At 43.2% G+C, this 14,211-nt stretch overlaps 1 pseudogene; it reads left to right on the top strand.

Annotated features, from left to right (window-relative positions):
* Nucleotides 1-13,734, top strand: part of LOC119283569 — an 84,530-nt pseudogene extending 70,796 nt beyond the window's left edge.
* Nucleotides 13,735-14,211: the final 477 nt, after the last annotated feature.

Genomic DNA, 14,211 nt, shown 5'->3' with positions numbered 1-14,211 from the left:
ATTACCTCCATCGAGAGGGCCCGAACCTGGGTAAACATCGAATCCCCTGCCTCCTGTTACCATCCACCATAGATGCACAGTTCGGGACCCCTACCCGAGATCCGCCGGTTTTGACACCGACACATAGGTTCTATCATGTATGCAATGATGTGTACCAGACCTGATGTGTGCCTTGCTATAAGTATAGCAGGGAGGTACCAAAGTAATCCAGGAGTGGATCACTGGACAGCGGTCAAGAACATCCTGAAATACCTGAAAAGGACTAAGGATATGTTTCCCGTTTATGGAGGTGACAAAGATCTCGTCATAAACGGCTACGTCGATGCAAGCTTTGACACTGATCCGGATGACTCTAAGTCACAAACCGGATATGTATTTTTATTGAATGGTGGAGCTGTCAGTTGGTGCAGTTTCAGGCAAAGTGTCATGGTGGGATCTACATGAGAAGCAGAGTACATAGCTGCTTCGGAAGCAGCAAATGAAGGAGTTCATTTCCGATCTAGGTGTCATACCTAGTGCATCGGGTCCAATGAAAATCTTTAGTGACAATACTGGTGCAATTGCCTTGGCAAAGGAATCCATATTTCACAAGAGAACCAAGCACATCAAGAGACGCTTCAATTCCATCCGCGACCAAGTCAAGGAGGGAGGCATAGAGATTTGCAATATACATACGGATCTGAATGTTAAAGACTCGTTGACTAAGCCTCTCTCACGAGCAAAACATGATCAGCACCAAGACTCCATGGGTGTTAGAATCATTACAATGTAATCTAGATTATTGACTCTAGTGCAAGTGGGAGACTAAAGGAAATATGACCTAGAGGCAATAATAAAGTTGTTATTTATATTTCCTTATATCATGATAAATGTTTATTATTCATGCTAGAATTGTATAAACCGAAAACTTAGTACATGTGTGAATACATAGACAAACCGAGTGTCACTAGTATGCCTCTACTAGACTAGCTCGTTAATCAAAGATGGTTGAGTTTCCTAGCCATGGACAAGAGTTGTCATTTGATGAATGGGATCACATCATTAGAGAATGATGTGATTGACTTGACCCATCCATTAGCTTAGCACGATGATCATTTAGTTTGTTGCTATTGCTTTCTTTGTAACTTATACATGTTCCTATGACTATGAGATTGTGCAACTCCCGAATACCGGCTGAACACTTAGTGTCCTATCAAACGTCAACAACGTAACTGGGTGACTATAAAGATGCTCTACAGGTGTCTCCAATGGTTTTTGTTGAGTTGGCATAGATTGAGATTAGGATTTGTCACTCCGATTGTCGGAGAGGTATCTCTGGGCCCTCTCGATAATGCACATCACTATAAGCCTTGAAAGCAATGTGACTAATGAGTTAGTTGCGGGATGATGCATTACGGAATGAGTAAAGAGACTTGCCGGTAACGAGATTGAACTGTTGGGGAACGTAGTAATTTCAAAAAATTTCCTACGCGCACGCAAGATCAAGGTGATGCATAGCAACGAGGGGAGAGTGTGAGTGATCTACGTACCCTTGTAGACCGGCAGCGGAAGCGTTAGCACAACGCGGTTGATGTAGTCGTACGTCTTCACGGCCCGACCGATCAAGCACCGAAACTACGGCACCTCCGAGTTTTAGCACACGTTCAGCTCGATGACGATCCCCGGACTCCGATCCAGCAAAGCGTCGGGGAAGAGTTCCGTCAGCACGACGGCCTGGTGATGATCTTGATGTTCTACCATCGCAGAGCTTTGCCTAAGCACCGCTACAATATTATCGAGGATTATGGTGGAAGGGGTACCGCACACGGCTAAGAAAACGATCACGTGGATCAACTTGTGTGTCTAGGGGTGCCCCTGCCCCCGTATATAAAGGAGCAAGGGGAGGAGGCCGGCCGGCCCTATAGGCGCGCCAAGGAGGAGTCCTCCTCCTAGTAGGAGTAGGACTCCTACTAGGAGGGGGAAAGAAGTGGGGAGGGAGAAGGAAAGGGGAGCGCCGCCCCCCCTCTCCTAGTCCAATTCGGACCAAGGGGGGAGGAGGCGCGCGGCCCACCCTGGCGCCCTTCTCTCTCTCCACTAAGGCCCATATGGCCCATTACTTCTCCCGGGGGGTTTCCGGTAACCCTCCGGTACTCCGGTATTCTCCGAAATCACCCGGAACACTTCCGGTGTCCGAATATAGCCGTCCAATATATCAATCTTTATGTATCGACCATTTCGAGACTCCTCGTTATGTCCGTGATCACATCCAGGACTCTGAACTAACTTCGGTACATCAAAACTCATAAACTCATAATATAACTGTCATCAAAACCTTAAGCGTGCGGACCCTACGAGTTCGAGAACAATGTAGACATGACCGAGACATGTCTCCGGTCAATAACCAATAGCGGAACTTGGATGCTCATATTGGCTCCCACATATTCTACGAAGATCTTTATCGGTCAGACCGCATAACAACATACGTTGTTCCCTTTGTCATCGGTATGTTACTTGCCCGAGATTCGATCGTCGGTATCTCAATACCTAGTTCAATCTCGTTACCGGCAAGTCTCTTTACTCCTTTCTTAATACATCATCTCGCAACCAACTCATTAGTTGCAATGCTTGCAAGGTTTATGTGATGTGCATTACCGAGAGGGCCCATAGATACCTCTCCGACAATCGGAGTGACAAATCCTAATCTCGAAATACGCCAACCCAACATTTACCTTTGGAGACACTTGTAGAGCTCCTTTATAATCACCCAGTTACGTTGTGGCATTTGGTAGCACACAAAGTGTTCCTCCGGCAAACGGGAGTTGCATAATCTCATAGTCATAGGAACATGTATAAGTCATGAAGAAAGCAATAGCAACATACTAAACGATCAAGTGCTAAGCTGACTGAATGGGTCAAGTCAATCACATCATTCTCCTAATGATGTGATCCCATTAATCAAATGACAAGTCTTTGTCTATGGCTAGGAAACATAACCATCTTTGATCAACGAGCTAGTCAAGTAGAGGCATACTAGTGACGTTTAGTTTGTCTATGTATTCACACAAGTATTATGTTTCCGGATAATACAATTCTAGCATGAATAATAAACATTTATCATGATATAAGGAAATAAAATAATAACATTATTATTGCCTCTAGGGCATATTTCCTTCAGTCTCCCACTTGCACTAGAGTCAATAATCTAGATTACACAGTAATGATTCTAACACCCATGGAGCTTTGGTGCTGATCATGTTTTGCTCGTGGAAGAGGCTTAGTCAACGGGTCTGCAACATTCAAATCTGTATGTATCTTGCAAATCTCTATGTCTCCCACCTGGACTAGATCCCGGATGGAATTGAAGTGAAATCTGGATTCCTTTGCCAAGGCAATTGCACCAGTATTGTCACAAAAGATTTTCATTGGACCCGATGCACTAGGTATGACACCTAGATCGGATATGAACTCCTTCATCCAGACTCCTTCGTTTGCTGCTTCCGAAGCAGCTATGTACTCCGCTTCACATGTAGATCCCGCCACAACGCTTTGTTTAGAACTGCACCAACTGACAGCTCCAGCGTTTAATGTAAACACGTATCCAGTTTGCGATTTAGAATCGTCCGGACCAGTGTTAAAGCTTGCATCAACGTAACCATTTACGATGAGCTCTTTGTCACCTCCATATATGAGAAACATATCCTTAGTCCTTTTCAGGTATTTCAGGATGTTTTTGACTGTTGTCCAGTGATCCACTCCTGGATTACTTTGGTACCTCCCTGCTAGACTTATAGCAAGACACACATCAGGTCTGGTACACAGCATTGCATACATGATAGAGCCTATGGCTGAAGCATAGGGAACATCTTTCATTTTTTTTCTATCTTCTGCATTGGTCGGGCATTGAGTCTTACTCAATTTCACACCTTGTAACACAGGCAAGAATCCTTTATTTGCTTGATCCATTTTGAACTTCTTCAAATTTTGTCAAGGTATGGCTTTGTGAAAGTCCAATTAAGCGTCTTGATCTATCTCTATAGATTTTAATGCCCAATATGTATGCAGCTTCACCGAGGTCTTTCATTGAAAAACTCTTATTCAAGTATCCCTTTATGCTATTCAGAAATTCTATATCATTTCTGATTAGTAATATGTCATCTACATATAATATCAGAAATGCTACAGAGCTCCCACTCACTTTCTTGTAAATACAGGCTTCTCCAAAAGTCTGTACAAAACCAAATGCTTTGATCACACTATCAAAGCGTTTATTCCAACTTCGAGAAGCTTGCACCAGTCCATAAATGGATCGCTGGAGCTTGCACACTTTGTTAGCTCCCTTTGGATCGACAAAACCTTCCGGTTGCATCATATACAACTCTTCTTCCAGAAAACCAATCAGGAATATAGTTTTGACATCCATTTGCCAAATTTCATAATTATAAAATGCAGCAATTGCTAACATGATTCGGATAGACTTAAGCATCGCTACGGGTGAGAAGGTCTCATCATAGTCAATCCCTTGAACTTGTCGGAAACCTTTTGCGACAAGTCGAGCTTTGTAGACAGTAATATTACCGTCAGCGTCGGTCTTCTTCTTGAAGATCCATTTATTCTCAATTGCTTGCCGATCATTGGGCAAGTCAACCAAAGTCCATACTTTGTTCTCATACATGGATCCCATCTCAGATTTCATGTCTTCAAGCCATTTTGCGGAATCTGGGCTCACCATCGCTTCTTCATAGTTCGTAGGTTCATCATGATCTAGTAGCATGACTTCCAGAACAGGATTACCGTACCACTCTGGTGCGGATCTTACTCTGGTTGATCTAAGAGGTTCAGTAGTATCTTGTTCTGAAGTTTCATGATCATCATCATTAGCTTCCTCACTAATTGGTGTAGGTGTCACAGAAACTGGTTTCTGTGATGTACTACTTTCCAATAAGGGAGCAGGTACAGTTACCTCATCAAGTTCTACTTTCCTCCCACTCACTTCTTTCGAGAGAAACTCCTTCTCCAGAAAGTTTCCAAATTTAGCAACAAAAGTCTTGCCTTCGGATCTGTGATAGAAGATGTATCCAATAGTTTCCTTTGGATATCCTATGAAGACACATTTCTCCGATTTGGGTTCGAGCTTATCAGGTTGAGGCTTTTTCACATAAGCATCGCAGCCCCAAACTTTCAGGAACGACAACTTTGGTTTCTTGCCAAACCACAGTTCATAAGGCGTCGTCTCAACGGATTTTGATGGTGCCCTATTTAACGTGAATGCGGCCGTCTCTAGAGCATATCCCCAAAATTATAGCGGTAAATCAGTAAGAGACATCATAGATCGCACCATATCTAGTAAAGTACGATTTCGATGTTCGGACACACCATTACGCTGTGGTGTTCCGGGTGGCGTGAGTTGCGAAACTATTCCGCATTGTTTCAAATGTACACCAAACTCGTAACTCAAATATTCTCCTCCACGATCAGATCGTAGGAATTTTATTTTCTTGTTACGATGATTTTCAACTTCACTCTGAAATTCTTTGAACTTTTCAAACGTTTCAGACTTATGTTTCATTAAGTAGATATACCCATATCTGCTTAAGTCATCTGTGAAGGTGAGAAAATAACGATATCCGCCACGAGCCTCAACATTCATCGGACCACATACATCTGTATGTATGATTTCCAACAAATCTGTTGCTCTCTCCATAGTACCGGAGAATGGTGTTTTTGTCATCTTACCCATAAGGCACGGTTCGCAAGTACCAAGTGATTCATAATCAAGTGGTTCCAAAAGTCCATCAGTATGGAGTTTCTTCATGCGCTTTACACCGATATGACCCAAACGGCAGTGCCACAAATAAGTTGCACTATCATCATCAACTCTGCATCTTTTGGCTTCAACATTATGAATATGTGTGTTACTGCTATTGAGATTTAATAAGAATAGACCACTCTTTAAGGGTGCATGACCATAAAAGATATTACTCATATAAATAGAACAACCATTATTCTCTGATTTAAATGAATAATCGTTTCGCATCAAACAAGATCCAGATATAATGTTCATGCTTAATGCTGGCACCAAACAACAATTATTTAGGTCTAATACTAATCCCGAAGGTAGATGTAGAGGTAGCGTGCCGACCGCGATCACATCGACTTTGGAACCATTTCCCACACGCATCGTCACCTCGTCCTTAGCCAATCTTTGCTTAATCCGTAGTCCCTGTTTCAAGTTGCAAATATTAGCAACAGAACCAGTATCAAATACCCAGGTGCTACTGCGAGCATTAGTAAGGTACACATCAATAACATGTATATCACATATACCTTTGTTCACCTTGCCATCCTTCTTATCCGCCAAATACTTGGGGCAGTTCCGCTTCCAGTGACCAGTCTGCTTGCAGTAGAAGCACTCAGTTTCAGGCTTAGGTCCAGGTTTGGGTTTCTTCTCTTGAGTAGCAACTTGCTTGCTGTTCTTTTTGAAGTCCCCTTCTTCTTTCCTTTGCCCTTTTTCTTGAAACTAGTGGTCTTGTTGACCATCAACACTTGATGCTCCTTCTTGATTTCTACCTCGGCAGCTTTCAGCATTGCGAAGAGCTCGGGAATAGTCTTATTCATCCCTTGCATATTATAGTTCATCATGAAGCTCTTGTAGCTTGGTGGCAGTGATTGGAGAATTCTGTCAATGACGCAATCATCTGGAAGATTAACTCCCAATTGAATCAAGTGATTATTATACCCAGAAATTTTGAGTATATGCTCACTGACAGAACTGTTCTCCTCCATCTTGCAGCTATAGAACTTATTGGAGACTTCATATCTCTCAATCCGGGCATTTGCTTGAAATATTAACTTCAACTCCTGGAACATCTCATATGCTCCATGACGTTCAAAACGTCGTTGAAGTCCCGATTCTAAGCCGTAAAGCATGGCACACTGAACTATCGAGTAGTCGTCAGCTTTGCTCTGCCAGACGTTCATAACATCTGGTGTTGCTCCAGCAGCAGGCCTGGCAGCCAGCGGTGCTTCCAGGACGTAATTCTTCTGTGCAGCAATGAGGATAATCCTCAAGTTATGGACCCAGTCCGTGTAATTGCTACCATCATCTTTCAACTTTGCTTTCTCAAGGAACGCATTAAAATTCAACGGAACAACAACAAGGGCCATTTATCTACAATCAAACATAAACAAGCAAGATACTATCAGGTACTAAGTTCATGATAAATTTAGGTTCAATTAATCATATTTAAAGAACTCCCACTTAGATAGACATCCCTCTAATCCTCTAAGTGATTACGTGATCCAAATCAACTAAACCATGTCCGATCATCACGTGAGATGGAGTAGTTTCATTGGTGAACATCACTATGTTGATCATATCTACTATATGATTCACGCTCGACCTTTCGGTCTCTGTGTTCCGAGGCCATATCTGTATATGCTTGGCTCGTCAAGTATAACCTGAGTATTCTGCGTATGCAACTGTTTTGCACCCGTTGTATTTGAACGTAGAGCCTATCACACCCGATCATCACGTGGTGTCTCAGCACGAAGAACTTTCGCAATGGTGCATACTCAAGGAGAACACTTCTTGATAATTAGTGAGAGATCATCTTATAATGCTACCGTCAATCAAAGCAAGATAAGATGCATATAAGATAAACATCACATGCAATCAATATAAGTGATATGATATGCCCATCATCTTCTTGTACTTGTGATCTCCATCTCCGAAGTACCGTCATGATCACCATCGTCACCGGCGCGACACCTTGATCACCATTGTAGCATCATTGTCGTCTCGGCAATCTTATGCTTCCACGACTATCGCTACCGCTTAGTGATAAAGTAAAGCATTACATCGCAGTTGCATTGCATACAATAAAGCGACAACCATATGCCTCCTGCCAGTTGCCGATAACTCGGTTACAAAACATGATCATCTCATACAATAAAATTTAGCATCATGTCTTGACCATATCACATCACAACATGCCCTGCAAAAACAAGTTAGATGTCCTCTACTTTGTTATTGCAAGTTTTACGTGGCTGCTACGGGCTTAAGCAAGAACCAATCTTACCAACGCATCAAAACCACAACGATAGTTTGTCAAGTTGGTACTGTTTTAACCTTCGCAAGGACCGGGCGTAGCCACACTTGGTTCAACTAAAGTTGGAGAAACTGACACCCGCTAGCCACCTTTGTGCAAAGCACGTCAGGAGAACTGGTCTCGTGTAAGCGTACGCGTAATGTCGGTCCGGGCCGCTTCGTCCAACAATACCGCCGAACCAAAGTATGACATGCTGGTAAGCAGTATGACTTATATTGCCCACAAATCACTTGTGTTCTACTTGTGCATATAACATCAACACATAAAACCTAGGCTCTGATACCACTGTTGGGGAACGTAGTAATTTCAAAAAATTTCCTATGCACACGCAAGATCACGGTGATGCATAGCAACGAGGGGAGAGTGCGAGTGATCTACGTGCCCTTGTAGACCGACAGCGGAAGCGTTAGCACAATCTGGTTGATGTAGTCGTACGTCTTCACGGCCCGACCGATCAAGCACTGAAACTACAGCACCTCCGAGTTTTAGCACACGTTCAGCTCGATGACGATCCCCGGACTACAATCCAGCAAAGCGTCGGGGAAGAGTTCTGTCAGCACGACGGCATGGTGACGATCTTGATGATCTACCGTCGCAGAGCTTCGCCTAAGCACCGCTACAATATTATCGAAGATTATGGTGGAAGGGGGCACCGCACACGGCTAAGAAAACGATCACGTGGATCAACTTGTGTGTCTAGGGGTGCCCCCTGCCCCCGTATATAAAGGAGCAAGGGGAGGAGGCCGGCCGGCCCTATAGGCACGCCAAGGAGGAGTCCTCCTCCTAGTAGGAGTAGGACTCCTACTAGGAGGGGGAAAGAAGTGGGGAGGGAGAAGGAAAGGGGGGCGCCGCCCCCCCCTCTCCTAGTCCAATTCGGACCAAGGGGGGAGGAGGCGCGTGGCCCACCCTGGTGCCCTTCTCTCTCTCCACTAAGCCCCATATGGCCCATTACTTCTCCCGGGGGGTTTCCGGTAACCCTCCGGTACTCCGGTTTTCTCCGAAATCACCCGGAACACTTCCGGTGTCCGAATATAGCCGTCCAATATATCAATCTTTATGTCTCGACCATTTTGAGACTCCTCGTTATGTCCGTGATCACATCCGGGACTCTGAACTAACTTCGGTACATCAAAACTCATAAACTCAGAATATAACTATCATCGAAACCTTAAGCGTGCGGACCCTACGGGTTCAAGAACAATGTAGACATGACCGAGACATGTCTCCGGTCAATAACCAATAGCGGAACTTGGATGCTCATATTGGCTCCCACATATTCTACGAAGATCTTTATCAGTCAGACCGCATAACAACATACGTTGTTCCCTTTGTCATCGGTATGTTACTTGCCCGAGATTCGATCGTCGGTATCTCAATACCTAGTTCAATCTCGTTACCGGCAAGTCTCTTTACTCCTTTTGTAATACATCATCTCGCAACCAACTCATTAGTTGCAATGCTTGCAAGGCTTATGTGATGTGCATTACCGAGAGGGCCCAGAGATACCTCTCCGACAATCGGAGTGACAAATCCTAATCTTGAAATACGCCAACCCAACATTTACCTTTGGAGACACCTGTAGAGCTCCTTTATAATCACCCAGTTACGTTGTGACGTTTGGAAGCACACAAAGTGTTCCTCCGGCAAACTGGAGTTGCATAATCTCATAGTCATAGGAACATGTATAAGTCATGAAGAAAGCAATAGCAACATACTAAACGATCGGGTGATAAGCTAATGGAATGGGTCATGTCAATCACATTATTCTTCTAATAATGTGATCCCGTTGATCAAATGACAACACATGTCTATGGTTAGGAAACATAACCATCTTTGATTAACAAGCTAGTCAAGTAGAGGCATACTAGTGACATTTAGTTTGTCTATGTATTCACACAAGTATTATGTTTCCGGATAATATAATTCTAGCATGAATAATAAACATTTATCATGATATAAGGAAATAAAATAATAACATTATTATTGCCTCTAGGGCATATTTCCTTCATGAACTAGGTATTGAGATACCGATGATCGAATCTCGGGCAAGTAACATACCGATGACAAAGGGAACAAGGTATGTTGTTATGCGGTTTGACCGATAAAGATCTTTGTAGAATATGTAGGAACCAATATGAGCATCCAGGTTCCGCTATTGGTTAGTGACCGGAAGTGAGTCTCGGTCATGTCTACATAGTTCTCAAACCTGTATGGTCCGCACGCTTAACGTTTGGTGGCGATCGGTATTATGAGTTTATGTGTTTTGATGTACCGAAGGTAGTTCGGAGTTCCGGATATGATCACGGACATGACGAGGAGTCTCGAAACGGTCGAGACATAAAGATCGATATATTGGAAGGCTATGTTTGGACATCGGAATGGTTCGGGGTGAGTTCGGGCATTTACTGGAGTACCGGGGGGGTTACCGGAACCCCCCGGGGAGTGTATTTGCCTTATTGGGCCTTAGTGGGAGAGAGGAGGAGGAGGCCAAGGTGGAGGGCGTGCCCCCAATCCCAATCTGAATTGTGTGGGGGGCCGGCCCCCCTTTCCTTCCCTCTCTCTCCCCCTTCCTTCCTCTCCTACTCCAACTAGGGAAGGGGGAATCCTACTCCCACCGGGAGTAGGACTCCCCCCTTGGACGCACCATGAGAGGGCCGGCCCTCCCCTCCTCCACTCCTTTATATACGGGGAGGGGGCACCCCATAGACACACAAGTTGATTGTTTAGCCGTGTGCGGTGCCCCCCTCCACAGATTTCCACCTCGGTCATATCGTTGTAGAGCTTAGGCAAAGCCCTGCGTCAATAACTTCATTATCACCGTCATCATGCCGTCGTGCTAACGAAACACTCCCTCGACCTCAGCTGGATCTAGAGGTTGTGGGACGTCACCGAGCTGAACGTGTGCAGATCGCGGAGGTGCCGTACCTTTGGTGCTAGGATCAGTCGGATCGTGAAGACGTACGACTACATCAACCGCGTTGTCATAACGCTTCTGCTTACGGACTATGAGGGTACGTGGACAACACTCTCCCCTCTCATTGCTATGCATCACCTAGATGGATCTTGCGTGTGCGTAGGATTTTTTTTGAAATTACTGCGTTCCCCAACAGATAATCCTTTCAGAAATCGTTAGCATGACCCAGAGTGCGTTAGTGCCCGGACGTATGATTACTGATAATATTCTAGTGGCATATGAATGCTTCCATACAATTGAGAGAAAAAGAATGGTAAAGAGGGCCTATGTGCAATTGAATTGGACATGCACAAAGTGTATGACAGGGTAGAGTGGTCTTTTCTGAAGAAAATTATGCTCAAACTGGGCTTCCAAGAGAACTGGGTAAATCTTATTATGCAATGTGTATCCTCTGTGGAATACCGTGTTCGTTTTAATACGGAAGAAACTAAGAGTTTGAAACCCACTAAAGGATTGAGGCAAGGAGATCCTCTATCTCCATACTTATTCTTATTATGTACGGAGGGACTGACTGCCCTTTTGGCAAAAGCGGAGGAGAATGGAAATATTTCTGGAATAAAGGTCAGTAGAGACGCACCATCAGTTTCGAACCTTCTCTTTGCAGATGATTCTCTGATCCTTATGAAAGCAAATGCTATGAATGTGGAGGCTTTGAAATCAGTTTTGGATCTATATAGTGCCTCCTCGGGGCAAATGGTTACTGTTGAAAAGTCCAGTATTTTCTTTAGTCCCAATACAAAGGTGGAAGGTAAAGCGCAAATTTGTACAATTCTGAATATTATGACTGAAGCACTTAATGATAAATATTTGGGTTTACCTGCTAATGCGTGGGTATGGACAAAAGTGATTGTTTCCAATTCCTGATCGATCCAATCATCATGAAAATAAGTGGATGGAAAGAAAATTTGTTATCTGCTGGAGGAAAGGAAATATTGCTCAAATCTGTTGTACAAGCTATCCCAGCTTACGCCATGTCCGTCTTTAAAATTCCTAAAAAAATGTAAAAGAATTATTGACGCGATGTCGCAATTTTGGTGGGGTGACGAGGACAATAAGAAGAGAATGCATTGGATGGCATAGTGGAAGATGTGTGTACCAAAAAATCAAGGAGGTATGGGTTTTAGAGATATACATTGTTTCAACCTGGCTTTGTTAGCCAAACAGGCATGGCGCCTGATTGATAATCCTGAGTCCTTATGTGCATCGATCTTGAGGGCTAAATATTTCTCGGAAGGGAATTTAATGAATGCAAAACGAAGAAAGGGCTCCTCTTTTACTTGGCAAAGTATTATGGCGGGAGTAAACTCGCTTAAAAATGGTTATATCTGGCGGGTTGGAAATGGACAAAATATTGATATTTGGATAGATGCATGGATCCCGAACTGTGCGAATAGGAGGGTCCTTACTCCGAGAAGGGGGCACCTTCTGTCAAGGGTTTCTGATCTCATTGATCCAGTAACGAATTCTTGGGATGAAGATTTGGTGAATCAAACGTTGTGGCCAATTGATGCTCAAAGGGTGCTCGCAATTCCCCTCCCGATGCATAATATGTCAGATTTCATTGCTTGGAGTTATACAAAAAATGGTGTTTTCACTGTACGGTCAGCTTATTTGGAGGAATGGAACAAGCAACATGGAACAAAATTGCAACATGCTGATGGTATGGGAAGAATCAAGGCTAATCCTATTTGGGGTAAGGTTTGGAAATTATCTTGTCCGGCAAAGGTTAAAATTTTCATCTGGCGTACCTTGCATGGAACCCTCTCATGCCGTGTTACGCTTGCGAATAGGCACATGAAAGTATCGCACAATTGCCCATCATGCTCGAAGGGGGCAGAAGATACGAAACACATTTTATTCATGTGTCAAAAGGCAAAAGAGATATGGGGCAAGTTAGGACTACATAAGGTGATCAATAAAGCTTGTGCTACTGATCATGCGGGAGAGGCGGTTTTGGAATTCTTACTACTTATGCCAGAACAAGAATTAGCGATAATGGGTTCTCCAAAAGAACGTGAACTGATCGCTGTTACAGCCTGGTACTTATGGTGTGATAGACGCAAACTGGTTCATGAAGGAAAGTTTCAAGATGCAAACCAAATTTCCATGGGTGCCCGGACTATAACGGCTAACTATGTTAATGCACACTCCCCTAAGGAAACTACTAAATCAGGAGGATGGACAAGACCTCCTATGGGTTTTGTCAAGCTTAATGTTGATGCCTCTTATGACCATGATTTACTTAGGGACACAACTGGAGCTGTTCTGAGAGATGATAATGAAAGATTCATTGTTGGTGGAAACTGGAGGATTGAGTGGTGTGCTGACGTATTAACAGCAGAAGCTTTGGCTCTTAGATTCGGCCTATTTCTTGCACAAAAGGAGGGTTGTAATCGTCTTGTCGTTAATTCTGACAATATGGAGCTGATTGAAATAATGGAAAATGGAGGACATTCGGCGGGAGCGGCGGTGGCAGTGTTCGATGATTGCTATTTCATAGTTTGTGATTTTTCGCTTGTTAGATTTGAACATTGTAATAGGGAAGCAAATAAGGTGGCTCATGAAATTGCTAGGCTAGCGAAATTTTCAGTTACTACTGGCTGGTTTGAGGAGCCTGTGAGGGACATTGTACATTTACTTATTGACGATGTAACAATTATTTCTAATAAATAAAGTACATGTTTATTTCAAAAAAACAGCTTTAAATGCCTTTGAAGTTTCAAATAAAATGAAATAACATAGATACTGCAAAAGCTAACACGTCACGAAAGTGCCAATTAAAAGTGACAACATAATAAGTCAGGAAAAAATGATAAAATTGGCATGACTAGTACATAATGTAAATGGGCTTTAATTAAGTCTAGCCCATTATTGCTATTGATAAAAAATATGACATTTTTTTTCTCAAGCTATGTTTCAAATTTTGAGGGTAAAAGGTATGATTCACTGAAGTGTAGTACATCATAAATTGCATCTTAAGAGGTAAAATTTAAATTTCACTCTACTGTCTATTTTCTTGCGGGTACACTATACTTAAAGTTGGTTTGACTGCCAATTTTTCTAGATTTTGTTTCGAAAGGAATTGCTCTTGAGGTCCTGAACAGTTTTTTTACCATATTTTTTTTAAATGGAGGAGGATCTCGGTTTCTA

This window comes from Triticum dicoccoides, chromosome 4A (genome assembly GCF_002162155.2).
Source record: "Triticum dicoccoides isolate Atlit2015 ecotype Zavitan chromosome 4A, WEW_v2.0, whole genome shotgun sequence".
Taxonomy (NCBI): domain Eukaryota; kingdom Viridiplantae; phylum Streptophyta; class Magnoliopsida; order Poales; family Poaceae; genus Triticum; species Triticum dicoccoides.
This window is presented reverse-complemented; position numbering and strand designations above follow the sequence as displayed.